Source organism: Budorcas taxicolor, chromosome 3 (genome assembly GCF_023091745.1).
Source record: "Budorcas taxicolor isolate Tak-1 chromosome 3, Takin1.1, whole genome shotgun sequence".
NCBI lineage: Eukaryota > Metazoa > Chordata > Mammalia > Artiodactyla > Bovidae > Budorcas > Budorcas taxicolor.
Window position 1 is genome coordinate 93,305,139 of NC_068912.1, and position 15,092 is coordinate 93,320,230.

A 15,092-nucleotide genomic window follows, 5' to 3' on the forward strand; every position below is an offset into this window, starting at 1 on the left:
GACCCTTTACTCTCCAAATGGGTGGTAAACAGATAAACTGAGAGAACGAGGGCGGCTGAGTGTGAAGCCTGACCACGCTACCAAGGAAGTGTATGGAGTGCACAGTGGCTGAGCTGCAGCGGGTGGGAAGGGGGACGTGCCAGCTCTGAGACTGGTGGCCTCTGTTCTGTCCAGATTTTGAAGAGGGTGCAGTGGTGGAAATGTCAGCATCAGTGGCATGTATTCAACTGAAACATCATAGATGCAAGTCTCTCCCTTGTCAATGAGTCAGCTGAAATGTGCTTAGTTGCTTAGAATAAGCATTTTTAAAAGGAATACAAGTAGGAGTCAGATTTAGTTGTTTTATCCAGTCTTTAAAATTATGAGGGTACCCTGGTGGCTCAGACGGTAAAGCGCCTGTCTACAATGTGGGAGACCTGGGTTTGATCCCTGGGTCCGGAAGATTCCCTGGAGAAGGAAATGGCAACCCATTCCAGTACTTTTGCCTAGAAAATCCCATGGACAGAGGAGCCTGGTGTCCATGGGTTTGCAAAGAGTCGGATACGACTGAGTGACTTCACCACAGGAGCAAGACCTAAAACAAATAAGGCTGAAAGTGTTAGTTGCTTCAGTTCTGTCTGACTCCTTGTGATCTCATGGACTGTAGCCTGCCAGGCTCCTCTGTCCATGGGATTCTCCAGGAAAGAATACTGGAGTTGGTAGCCGTTCCCTCCTCCAGGGATCTTTCTGACCCAGGGATTGAATCGGGGCTCCCAAATTATAGGTAGATTCTTTACCATCTGAGCCATCAGGGAAGCCCAAATAAGGTTGAGGTAACAACAACAAAAAATAAGGCTACAATGGGAAGCAGCATCTTAGCTTCCTTTGTGTTATTTACGATAACGTATATCAAGTCTGCTCAACATTGTGCCAGTAAAGAATATAAGAAGATCCTTGACAATCAGGGGGCCTGAAAAATCTATACAAGCCATGAATACATTTTAGAGAAATACAAATTAATCCAGTGATTGTCAAAATTTAAAAATGCCAGGCATCATGCTCAGTTCTGGAGACACGAAGATGAACAAGATGTGGTTTGTTCCCTTGAGACATGCACACTGTACTGGGAGAAGAGACAGGCATATCACAACTTAGTGTAATGAGACAAGTGCTAGGCTAGCAGTCCAGTAAGTGGCCCAGAAGAGGTACTGACTATAGCTCCCCAACAGTGTGGTAGGAGGTCTTTGAACATAACAACTAAGTTCATTCTGTTTTGTTAAATTAATATTCATTTATTTTATTTGGCTGTGCTGAGTCTTACCTGCAGCATAAGGGATCTTTAATTGCAGAATGCAAACTCTTAGTTGTAGCATGTGAGATTTAGTTCCCTGACCAAGGATCGAACACAAGCCCCATTCCTTGGGAGCACAGTCTTAGCCACTGGACCACCAGGGAAGTCCCTAAGATCATTTTAAAAGATAAGAAGTTTGTCAAGGAAATCACAGCTCAGACAAAAAAGGAGCACAGGCAAAGATACGAAAGGTAAAATGTCTTGCCTCTGTGACAACTAGTCCTTTCTTCTATTTGGGTGGCTCCTGCTCTCCATCTGTGCACTGACGACTCCTGACCACCCCCAGGACAAAGCCAGGCATTACTCCCTCTGTGAAGCATTCTCTGGCAGCCCAGGAAGATATGGCTTCTCCTTCTTCCACACTCTCCAACCACAAGCGAGACAGGGCACCACAGATATTTGGTTGCACTTATTCTTCTGCACACCTGTCTCATACCAAACTGGATGCCCAGAGCGTGTGAACTATTTCTTATTCATCTGGACATTTTCAGCACACAGGGCAATGGCTGACACATGGCTAGCTCCACAACTATTTGTCATCCATTAAGTGAATATTTGGGGAACACTGAGTTTTGTGGGTTTGACCACTTTACACTTTATGGGATGAGGCTGAAATAGGTGATAAAGTGAAACAGGTTAAAATCCACTTAATACAAGGACATACGTACCGTCATACTTACCATCTGAGGATTCATTTTACCAGTCATCAGAGCCAGTAAGTCCGAGTCAGTCATTGTGATTGCGCAGTCAGCCTTCTTATCTAAATAAGAGACATGCAGAAGGAAGGAGAAAAAGGGAGTGTTCAGTTTCATGTGTACATTTTAATCAAAAGCCACTGACTGTAACAGAATCACACCCAGTGTTAGTGTGGGCACATGGGCACTCACATACACTCTACAGCAACCTGGTAAAATATGGCATAAATCACTAGCAACTGCAATATTTAAGAAGAGGGAATTCATTAAATAATCATGGTATATTCATATAGAGGGGTACAATGCAGCCATTAGATGATAAGGATCTACATTTCATGACCTGAAAAGACACATTCACATTATACAGTTCATGATATTGTTTTATAGTTCAGTTGCTCAGTCATGTCTGACTATTTGCAATCCCATGGACTCTAGCATGCCAGACTTCCCTGTCTATCCCCAACTCCAGGAGCTTGCTCAAACTCATGTCCATCAAGTCGGTGATGCCGTCCAGCCTTCTCATCTTCCGTTGTCCCCTTATTCTCCTGACTTCAATCTTTCCCAGCATCAGGGTCTTTCTAGTCAGTTCTTTGCGTCAGGTGGCCAAAGTATTGCAGCTTCAGCTTCAGCATCAGTCCTTCCAATGAATATTCAGAACTGGTTTCCTTTAGGATGGACTGGTTGGATCTCCTTGCAGTCCAAGGGACTCTCAAGAGTCTTCTCCAACACCACAGTTCAAAAGCATCAGTTCTTCGGTGCTCAGCCATCTTTATAGTCCAACTCTCACATCCATACATGACTACTGGAAAAAGCATAACTTTCACTAGATGGACCTTTGTCAGCAAAGTAATGTCTCTGCTTTTCAATATGCTGTCTAGGCTGGTCATAGCTTTTCTTCCAAGGAGCAAGTGTCTTTTAATTTCATGGCTGCAGTCACCATCTGCAGTGATTTTGGAGCCCAAGAAAACAAAGTCTGTCACTGTTTCCATTGTTTCCCCATCTATTTCCCATGAAATGATGGGACTGGATGCCACAATCTTAGTTTTCTGAATGCTGAGTTTTAAGCCAACTTTTTCACTCTCCTCTTTCACTTTCATCAAGAGACTGTTTAGTTCTTCTTCACTTTTTGCCATAAGGGTGGTGTCAGCTGTGTATTTGAGGTTATTGATACTTCTCCCGGCAATCTTGATTCCAGCTTGTGCTTCATCTAGGCCAGCATTTCTCATGATGTACTCTGCATATAAGTTAAATAAGCAGGGTGACAATATACTGCCTCGACGTACTCCTTTCCCTATTTGGAACCAGTCTGTTGTTCCATGTCCAGTTCTAACTATTGCTTCTTGACCTGCATACAGATTTCTCAGGAGGCAGGTAAGGTGGTCTGGCATTCCCATCTCTTTAAGAATTCTTAAAGAGATGGGAAACTCTTGAAGAGATTGTTATATAAACCAGTTTCAAAACAAACTGTAGGCATGAACCCATGTTTTATTTAAAAACAGATATTCAATTATTTATGTATAAAGTAAAAGTGAAAGTTGCTCAGTCATGTCCGACTCTGCAATCCATGGACTATGCAGTCCATGGAATTCTCCAGGCCAGAATACTGGAGTGGGTAGCCTTTCGCTTCTCCAGGAGATCTTCCCAACCCAGGGATAGAACCCATGTCTCCCACATTGCAGGAGGATTCTTTACCAGGTGGGCCACAAGGGAAGCCCAAGAATACTAGAGTGGGTAGCATATCCCTTCTCCAGTGGATCTTCCCAACCCAAGAATCGAACTGGGGTCTCCTGCATTGCAGGTGGATTCTTTACCAACTGAGCTATCAGGGAAGCCCTAATAGACATATAGGAAGAAGCTTATAAACTTGTAGATTCCAACCTGCAAACTTGGAGACCAATATATTAATAATAGCTACTGTGGCACACAGGCTCTAAGGTGACCCCTGTGATTGCTGCTTTCTGGTATTCATTCATGCCTTTGTATATTCCACTAGGAAGGACAGTGAAAAAGCTGGCTTAAAATTCAACATTCAAATAACAAAGATCATGGCATCTGGTCTCATTACTTCGTGGCAAATAGATGGGGAAACAATGGAAACAGTGACTGACTTTATTTTCTTGGCCTCCAAAATCACTACAGATGGTGACTGCAGCCATGAAATTAAAAGACACTTGCTCCTTGGAAGAAAAGCTATGACAAACCTAGACAGTATATTAAAGCAGAGACATTACTTTGCTGACAAAGGTCTGTCTGTCTAGTCAAAGTTATGGTTTTTCCAGTAGTCATGTATGGATGTGAGAGCTGGACTATAAAGAAAGCTGAGCACAGAAAAGCGGATACTTTTGAACTATGATGTTGGAGAAGACTCCTGAGAGTCCCTTGGACAGCAAGGAGATCCAACCAGTCAATCCTAAAGGAAATCAGTCCTGGGTGTTCATTGGAGGGACTGATGCTGAAGCTGAAACTCCAATACTTTGGCCACCTGATGCAAAGAACTGACTCCTTAGAAAAGACCCTGATGCTGGGAAAGGTTGAAGGCAGGAGGAGAAGGGAACGACATAGGATGAGATGGTTGGATCACATCACTGATTTGATGGACATGAGTTTGAGCAAGCTCTGGGAGTTGGTGATGGACAGGGAAGTCTGGCATGCTGCAGTCCATGGGATTGCAAATAGTCGGACATGACTGTATGACTGAGCTAAACGGATAATCCCCTACCCTAGAGTGTAGTCAGGACCTGTGACTTGCTTCTAGCCTGCACAATGTGAGAAAGTTGAGGGTGTGTCTTTTGTCTCACTCTCTTGCTGGCCTTGACTTCAAGCTAGCTTCATCCTGTGAGTTGCACACTGCCTATGGAGAGGACTACCTGGCAGGGTACTGGCCTGTAGGGGCTGAGGGCAGACTCTGGCCTGTAACCAGGAGAAACTAAGCTACATTATCATAGAGGCAAGGAAGTTACTTTTGCAGCAACATGATTGAGCTTGGACATAAACCCCTTTCCTAGCCAAGTCTCCAGATGACAGTCCAGCCCTGGATAACACCCTGACTGCAACCTGCAAGACCTTATGCAGAGAACTCAGCTAAGCTGTCCTCAGCCAATTTCTCTATGGAAGCTGTGAGGTAATAAATGTGTGTGTTGTTTTAAACCATTAAATTTGTGGTAATAGATGATGAATAGTTACCTATAGCAAGGCTTAGCAAATTTTCTTGTAAATGATCAGACACTAAATATTTTAGGTGTTGTGAACTACTAGACCTCTAATGCAATGACTCACCCTGTACTTGTAGCACAAGAACAGCTACAGAAAATATATAAACAAATGCATGCAGCCATATTCCAATAAAACTATTTTCAAAACAGTAGCAGACCAAGAACAAGAAGATATTTGCAACTTATATATCTAACAAAGAACTTGTAGCCAGAAAATATTAAAAAAAAAAACTCTTATCACTCAATTAGAGAAGGCTGGATAGTCCACTACAAAAATGGGCAAGCAAACAGGCACATATAAAAGATCTCCAAATAGCCAAAAAAAGCACATGAAATGGTGTTCAATTCCATTAGTCATCAGGAAAATGCAAGTTGAAAGTATAGATGAGATACAACATACCTACTGGCATGAATGGCTTTAAAAAAATAATACCCAGTGCCGGTGAGGAGGAGCAGTCGAAAAGTCAACACAATGCTGGAGGGACTTTAAAATGATACAGTCACCTTAGAAAACAGTCTGGAAGTTTCTTAGAAAGCTAAACACACACATGCCATTCATAGGTGTTTACCCAAGAGAAATGAAAATATAAATCCACACCTATTCGTGAATGTTCATTAGGGGCTTTCCTCAAATTGCCAAAACCTGGGAAAAAAACTAAATATACTCCAGCTGGCGAGTGGATAAACTAATTAGCAACAAAAAGGAAGAAACTATTGATAATACATGAAATAAGCAGGCTCAAAAACGCGCAAAGAGTATGATTCCATTGGAAGCTTATGACATCCTGGGAAAAGTGAAACTGTAGGGATAGAAATCAGCTCAGTGGTTGCCAGCACCTAAGGGTGAGAGTAGGGGATTGAGAACAAAAAGACGCAAAGATATTTTTTGGAAATCTTCTGTATCTTGATTTTTGGTAGTGACTATAATACTGTATGCATTTGTCTGAATTCATAGAATTATACATCTTACAAAGGCAGAGTCTATTGTATATAAATAATACCTCAGTGTACCCGAGTTAAAAACAAACCCAAAAAATGACATTACCAAGTACTGTCAAAAATATAGAGCAAATGAAACTCTCATATAATATGGAGGAGAATGTAAATAGTATATCCATATCAAAAACCTGGCTATATGGTAGCTCATGACTTAGTATTTCTGGTGGTGGTGGTGGTGGTTTAGTCACTAAGTCATGTCCAACTCTTGCAACCCCATGGACTGTAGCCTGCCAGCCTCCTCTGTCCATGGGGATTCTCTAGGCAAGAAAACTGGAGTGGGTTGCCAGTTCCTTCTCCAGGGGATCTTCCTGACCCAGGAATCGAACCAGGGTCTCCTGTATTGCAGGCAGATTCTTTACCAACTGAGCTATGAGGGAAGCCCTTAGTATTTCTACTCCATGTTATATAAGAAATGGAGATAAGTATGTATGTCCACTAACAGACACATAAGAGAATGTTCACAGCAACTTTATTTATAAGGCCCCATAATGGAAACACTGCAAAGATATATCAACCATTAACTGAATAAATAAATTCTGGTGCATTCACATAGTAAAAATGAACTAATGCTACTTCAAAAATATAATGAATCTTACAATGATGAGCAAAAGAAGCCACACCTCAAACAGTAAATATTGCATGGCTCCATCTGTATGGATTTCTAAAATAAATAAAATCAACTGATGGTGGTAGAATTTGGAATAGTGGTTCCTTTTGGGAGTGAATAGTAATGGGAGGTGGTGTGAGGAGGTTTCTAGAGTGCTGCCAACATTCTGCATCTTGATCTGGGAGATATATTCATTTGTTAACATTGATCAGGCTAAACACTCAGATTTATACCCTTCCTTATGGGCTAAACTTCAGAAAATTTTTACACAAAACAAAATAAAAAAAAACAGGTGGTGGGATGAATCTGGCGCATAGGCCATCATTTGTGGACTCATGATATAGATGGGTGGGATTATAGGAGAGTAGTTTTTCATTTTGTTTACACTTGAGTATATATTACTTACATAAAAACAGAGTTTTAAAAATATCAATTTTAATAGTATAATCAAAGAAAAAAGGCCATACCACAAAGACTCTAACCTCATTGCTAAACCAGCCATTTCTTCCTTGGACAAAAGAGAAGTTTCAAATGCAAAAGGAAATTTTCACCAAGAAATCAGAATTTCCAGCAGTCAGTTCTTTGGATAATCTATATAAAAATAATACTCTAATAGTATTGATACTAATAATTGTAATAATATCAAATCATGGCATAATAGTTAATCTGTGCCTTAATTAAAAAAAAAAGATAGGACTTGCCATATATGGTCTGAATGCTTGTATACCCCAAAACTCTTATTTTGAAATCCTAATACCTAGTGTGATAGTCCCCTTCATGTATCACTGCCTTGTTGAGGTGAAGGTCTTACATAACTCAATGAAGTTATGAGCCGTGCCAGGCAGGGCCACCCAAGACAGACGGGTCATAGATCTGACAAAACGTGGTCCACTGGAGGAGGGAATGCCAAACCACTCCAGTGTTCTTGCCAGGAGAACCTCATGAACAATAAAAAAAAAAAGAGATTACCTCGGAAGATGAGCACCCCCCCTTCCCCCGAGGATAGGTGTCCAATATGCTACTGGGGAAGAGCGCAGGGCAATTACTAACAGCTCCAGAAAGAATGAAGCAGCTGGGCCGAAGTGGAAAAGACGCTCAGTTGTGGATGTGTCTAGTGGTGAAAGTAAAATCCGATGCTGTAGAGAAAAATATTGCATAGGAACCTGGAATGTTAGGTCCATGAATCAAAGTAAATTGGAAGTAGTCAGACAGGAGATGGAAAGAGTAAACATTGACATCTTAGGAATCAGTGAACTAAAATGGACTGGAGTCCGTTTTTAGGCCAGTTTAACTTAGATGACCATTATATCTACTCCTGGTAGCTCAGATGGTAAGGAAACTGCCTGTAATGCAAGAGACCTGGGTTTGATCCCTGGGTCAGGAAGATCCCCTGGAGAAGGAAATGGCAACCCACTCCAGTTTTCTTGCTTGGAGAATTCCATGGACAGAGAAGCCTGGCAGGCTACAGTCCATGGGGTCACAAAGAGCCAGACACGACTAACACTTTCTTTCTTTCTTTCTTTTCTTTCACTGTGGGCAAGGATCCCTTAGAAGAAATGGAGTAGCCCTCATAACCAACAAAAGGGTCTGAAATGAGACACACGGGTGCAGTCTCAAAAACAGCAAAATGATCTTGGTTTGTTTCCAAGGAAAGCCATTCAACATCACAGTAACCCAAGCCTATGCTCTAACCAAAATCAGATTGACTGCATTTTTTGCAGCTAAAGATGGAGAAGCTCTATACAGTCAGCAAAAATAAGACCTGGAGATGACTGTGGCTCAGATCATCAGCTCCTTATAGCAAAATTCAGGCTTAAATTTTAAAGTGGGAAAACCCACTAAGCCACTCAGGTATGACCTAAATCAAATCCCTTATGGTTATACAGTGGAGGTGATAAAAAGATTCAAGGGATTAGATCTGGGAGACAAAGTGTCTGAAGAACTATGGAAAGAGGTTCATAACATTGTACAGGAGGTGGTGACCAAAACCATCCCTAAGTCAAAGAAATGCAAGAAAGTAAAGCGGTTGTCTGAGGAGGCTTTACAAATAGCTGAGGAAAGAAGAGAAGCAAAAGGCAAAGGAGAAAGGGAAAGATATAACCAAGTGAAGGGAGAGATCCAGAGAAAAGTAAGAAGAGATAAGAAGGCCTTCTTCAATAAACAATGCAAAGAAATGGAGGAAAACCATAGAATGGGTAAGACTAGGGCTCTCTTCAAGAAAACTGGAGATATCAAAGGAACATGTCATGCAAGGATGGGCATGATAAAGGACAGAAACAGTAAGGACACAACAGATGCAGAAGAAATTAAGAAGAGGTGGCAAGAATACACAGAAGAACTGTATAAAAAAGGTCTTAATGACTCATATAACCACAATGGTGTGGTCACTCACCTAGAGCCTGACATCCTGGAGTGTGAAGCCAAGTGGGCCTTAGGAAGCATTACTACCAACAAATCTAGTGGAGGATGGAATTCCAGCTGAGCTATTTCAAATCCCAAAGGATGATGTTAAAGTGCTATACTCAAGATGTCAGCAAATTTGGAAAACCCAGCAGTGGCCAAATGACTGGAAAAGATTAGTTTATATCCCAATTCCAAAGAAGGGCAGTGCTAAAGAATGTTCAAGCTACTGGACAATTGCACTAACTTCCCATGCTAGAAGGTTACACTCAAAATCCTTCAAGGTAAGCTTCACCAGTATTTGAATCGAGAACTTCTAGATGTATAAGCTGAGTTTAGAAAAGGCAGAAGAAACAGCACCAAATTGCCAACATTTGTTGGATCATAGAGACAGCAAGGGAATTTCACAAAAAACATCTACGTCCGTTTCATTGACTACGTGAAAGCCTTTGACTGTAGATCACAACAAACGGTGGAAATTTCTTAAAGAGATGGGAATACCAGACCATCTTACCTGTCTCCTGAGAAACCTGTATGTGGGCCAAAAATAACAGTTAGAACCTTATCTGTAACAACTGACTGCATCAAAATTGGGAAAGGAGTACAATAAGGCTGTATATTGTCACCCTGTTTATTTAACTTATATGCAGAGTACAACATGCAAAATGCTGGACTGGATAAATCACAAACTGAAATTAAAATTGTTGGGAGAAATAGCAGCTACCTCAGATATGCGATGATACCGCTCTAATGGCAGAAAGTAAAGAGGAACTAAACAGTCACCTGATGAGTGTGAAAGAAGAAAGCGAAAAAGCTGGCTTAAAACTCAACATCAAAAAATGAAGTTCATGGTATCCAGTCCCATCACTTTTTGGCAAATAGAATGGGAAAAAGTGGAAGCTGTGACAAATGTTCTCTTCTTGGGCTCCAAAATCACTGTGCATGGTGACTGCAGCCATGAAATCAGAAGACATTTGCTTCACGGAAAGAAAACTATGACAAACCTAGACAGCATATTAAACCATATCACTTTGCCAACAAAGGTCCGTATAGTCAAAGCTATGGTCTTTCCAGTAGTCATGTACAGATGTGTGTTGAACCATAAAGAAGGCTGAGAGCCAAGAATGGATGCTTTCAAATTGTGATGCTGGAGAAGACTTTTGAGAGTCCCTTGGACAGCAAGGAGATCAAAACAGTCAATTTGGAAGGAAATCAACTCTGAATATTCACAGGAAGGACTCAAGCTGAATCTGAAGCTACAATACTTTTGGCCACCTGATGCAAAGAGCAGACTTACTGGAAAAGACTCTGGGAAAGATTGAACGCAAACGTAGAAGAGAGCGGCAGAAGATGAGATGGTTAGATAGCATCATGGATTCAATGAACATGAACTTGGGTAAACTCCAGGAGACAGGGAGGCCTGCCATGCTGCAGTCCATGGGGTAACAAAGAATCAGACACAACTTAGTGACTGAACAACAGCAATGTGATAGTATTAGCAGGGAGGGCCTTCGGGTGTCGTAAGGGTAGAGCCTTAATGAATGGGAGTCATGCCTTATAGAGAGGCTCCAGAGAGACCTGAGCCCTTCCACGATGTGGGCCCACAGCGAGAAAGCACTGGCTATGAACCAGGCAGAGGATACTCAAAAAAAGGTGACCATGCTGATGCCTTGATCTTGGATTTCCAGTCACCAGAACTATGACAAATAAATTCCTGCTGTTTTTGAGTCGCCCAGGTGTGGTATGTTCAAACAGCAGTACAAACAGACTGGGATGGGGGCAAACTATTAAAGCATAGCATGTCCTTTTATTAAGCAACTAAAGCATGATTCAAAACTAAGCACTTTTCTTTTACATCTTAGGATGCAGAAATAACCCCTAACAAGACTGTGTCTCAATGGCCATTCCATCTCTGCCTCTATCTAAATTTTCTCTTATTACTTGAAAAAAAGATCTGAAGTCTTAAAAATTCAAGTATTTCCAGTCTGGAAAAACCAGTTCCCTTGTAGATATATAACATCAAAGAGCAGGGAGGGGAAAAAAAAAAACCAAAGCTAGCAAATTGAGATAGCTGGACTTGATTTACTGTTGGATTAGATTTTAATATTCCAAGAAAGAACTCCTAGTGACTTTAGGAAATAAAGTACTGCTGCTGCTGTTACTATACCAGCACTTACTGAGCTCTTACTATGCTGAGAACTTCACATACTTGGACTCATTTGATCTTAATAATAACCCTATAAGGGTAAGAGAGGTCAAACAACTTGCTCAAGGTCACACAGCTAGTAAGTGGCTGAGCTAGGTAGGGAAGCAGATTCCTGCTGCCAAAGCCTACACTCCCAGCTCCTAAGTTATATGGCTCCTCTTGTTACAGGAAAAATACAAACATTCAACAGCTCAATGTTCACTGGGCCTTCACCAATTCATCAGCATCTGATGCATCCCAGATGCGTCCTCAGCTCCCTATGTCCTTTTAAAGAATCACAGGCAATTCCAATGCATTTAAGCAAAATTAATGTTTACTTTATAGGATGGGAAGGAAGTAATGATTTACTGAGCACTTACCATGCTAGGGGCTTTACATACCTTATCTCATTTAATCCCCACAACTGCTCCACAGACAGACAGTATTCTCACCATTTTGTAGGTGAGAAAATTGGACTCAGGAAAAGTTTATATCTAATGAGTGACAAAGCCAAGGTCTGAACCCAGGTTTGGGTATCTCCAAAGACTATGCTCTTTCTCCTGTACCTTGGGGATGGGAGACTCTGAGGCTCTCTATATCATGTTCCCCACGAAGGGGCAGGGTTGAGAATGCAAGTAGGTGCTGAGGGAGCAGACTGTAGGAATGAAAGAATAATATGTCATGTTAAATTAATCAATGTTGGCTTCCTGGAGACATGCTATGTGAATTGTTTCAAAGGAGAGGGGGGAGAGGTGGAACTGATAGAGAAGCACCCAGGCAGCAAGAAAAGAGTATGGAAAATGTACAAAATCTAAAAGTCCTTGATACAACCATCTGTATCATTACCAAGCTCTTAGAATATAGGCAAGTGAAATACATTTAAGCAAATCTTACTATGTTTGCAGAAAGTAAACCTCTCAACAGTATGGACAGGTCAAAAGAATTAACAATTCTCTTTCAGATGTCGGTTCAAACTAGGACAGGTTATTAATGCTTTAACATAGCTGATCTCTAACAAATGGTCATTTGTTGGATGATGTAAAAAGAGCTGGCAATTTCCCGTGGCAGCTTTTACTGGTAAGTCCATATTTCAACACCACTCCCAGCTGCCAACAAGTATCAGTTTCAGCAGAAATTCAGAGTAAAATTCCTGCAGGTTTGGGATGGGGCACCTAATGTGGGGAGAGTTCACTGCCAGAGTCCATATACAGAGAACATGGTTTTTCTGAAATTTTTAGTACATTTCCATAAGCATGTAACCTTTCAAAACAAACAAACACTAATAAGAAAATAAGAAAAATTCTCTCTAAAAACTACATCTGTCTAGGCATATCAATTTATAATCCTGAAGTAACCATTAAACGTCAGTCATTTAAAAACTCAGCATTATTTCCCCAAAGTTCTTGTTAGTTCTTGAAGCTAAAATCTAGATGAAACATTAGTTTTCCTTCCTACATTATGTTAGATGGAAGCTCATAGAATGCAAGCGTAATTATTTTTCTGCCCACTCATTTTGAGAAAAAAAATGCTGCCCACACCAGGTGCCCTCACTGCTGCTCAGCTTTTCCTTCATTATCTCTAGTTAATTCCTTTTTTTTTCTGATTAATTCCTTATTCAACAGTGCACATAACACTGCTCTTAATATTTTCTCCAAGCTCTGAACTCTAGTTTAAGAATTCTGTCAACCTCCTCTGTACCTCAAAATGCCCCTGAGTATTTACCCTCTCAAAGAAAGAAGTATCCCTCCCTCCTTGCTAAGGCTAACCCTCCTTCCACCTGTGTTCGTGATGTCATCCTCTCCTCTGGGACCTTCTTCAATTATGTTGTGGTAATGAACTCTGAGCTTCCCCGGGGGCTCAATTGGTAAAGAATCTGCCTGAAATGCAGGAGACTACCCTCAATGTGGGAGACCCGGGTTCGATCCCTGGGTCAGGAATATCCCCTGGAGAAGGAAATGGCAACCCACTCCAGTATTCTTGCCTGGGAGATCCCATGTACAGAGGAGCCTGGTGGGATACGGTTCACGGGGTCTAAACCACCACCACCAATGAACCCTACCATCTTTGACAGACCTCCTACTTTACAGCTTCCAGGTAGCATCAATTTCACTCCAAACACTCCTGGAAACTGCCATGTAACAACGTCCTTTTTTCTTACTGCCAACACTTGGGCTATCCTTTTTGCTTAACTCAGATGGTGGTATCATCCATCCTCCTAATTGCTCTCTCTGCCTCTGATTTCTTCCCTTCTAATTCATCAGGTCTAATGCAGCAGCTTCATCCTCTAAAATGCAGTTCTGACTTTCCTTTTCTACTCAAAAAGTTTTAATGGATAGATTATATATCAAATCACTTTCAAAGTTCATAGTATAGCCCTCTAAAAAGCTAGTTCTTATCCCTCACATCTCTTAACTGTAACAGGCTCTCTCCAAAGACAGACACATAGCATACAATATAGCTACCATTACTGAATGCTTAGTAAGCATCACTCATTCATTCTGCTGTTCATTTTTATTATCTATTTTATTGAAGGCCTACCAGGTATCCGGTATTATTCTAGGTACTGTGAATATAGCAGTGAACCTAAGAGGCAAATGTTCTGCGTTCACGCAGTTCACACCTCTAGTGGGGGATAGACAATAAGCAAATAGATAAGATATGGTATAGCAGATGGAGGTAAGTGCTAAAAAGAAAAATATGTCAGAAAAGGACAACAGGGAATGGTAATGAGGTGTGATTTAGAAGTGTGGCCGGGGAAAGTCTCACTGAGGTGACGTTTGGGCAAAAATCCGAAGCAAATAAAAGGACCAGCCGTGAGGATATCTGAGGGATGGCAATCCCAGGAACACCCCACGTTCAAGCAATAGCAAGGAGGCCAGTGTGACTGGAGCAAAGTGAGGAAAAGGTAGTAAGAAAGAGAAGACTAGGGCCAATCATGTAGTGTGATAGTAAGAACTCTAATTTCAGCTCTGTGAGTTGAAAGTCACTGAATTGTTTTGAGCCGAGAAGGGTGAGAATCTGAGTTTTAAAATGATCACTCCAGCTGGTGTGTGTGAAGAAGAACCTATAGGGGGCAAGGTTAGAAATGGAGATCGGGCAAAAATGGTGGAGGACCAAGGTGGCAGTAGCAGAGGAAAGAATTTGCTGGCAGATTAGACTGTGGAGTGCGAGAAAAAGAAGAGTCAACACAGATGCAGGCTATTACATTTAGAATGGATAACCAACAAGGTCCAACTGTATAGCACAGAGAACTACATCCAATCTCTGGGATAAACTGTAATGGAAAAGAACATTCAAAGAAGGTGTATGTGTGTAAAAGGAGTCACTTTGCTATATAGCAGAGATTGGCACAACATTGTAAATCAACTATACTTCAGTTTCAAAAAACAAAAAGAAGAGCCGAGCATGGCCTCAAGGATTTTAGACTGAGGAACTGGTAAGACAGAAGTGCAGTTTACCAACATGGAGAAGACAGTGGAAGGAGAACACAATTAAAGCAGGGTGGGAGGAAGAGCAGCAGTTTGGTTTCAGACATATTAGCTTTAAGAAACCTATTAAGTATACAGGTAAACTCATTAGTTAAGCAGCTGAATATATGCCTGGAGTTCAGTGTTTGAGTTCACACTGAAGATGCCTGGGAGTCATCAGTGCAGACATGGTTTGA

General features: G+C 41.3%; 1 pseudogene; it reads right to left on the reverse strand.

The window, feature by feature from the left end:
- Nucleotides 1-15,092, reverse strand: part of LOC128045607 (sterol carrier protein 2-like) — a 49,504-nt pseudogene that overhangs the window by 15,416 nt on the left and 18,996 nt on the right.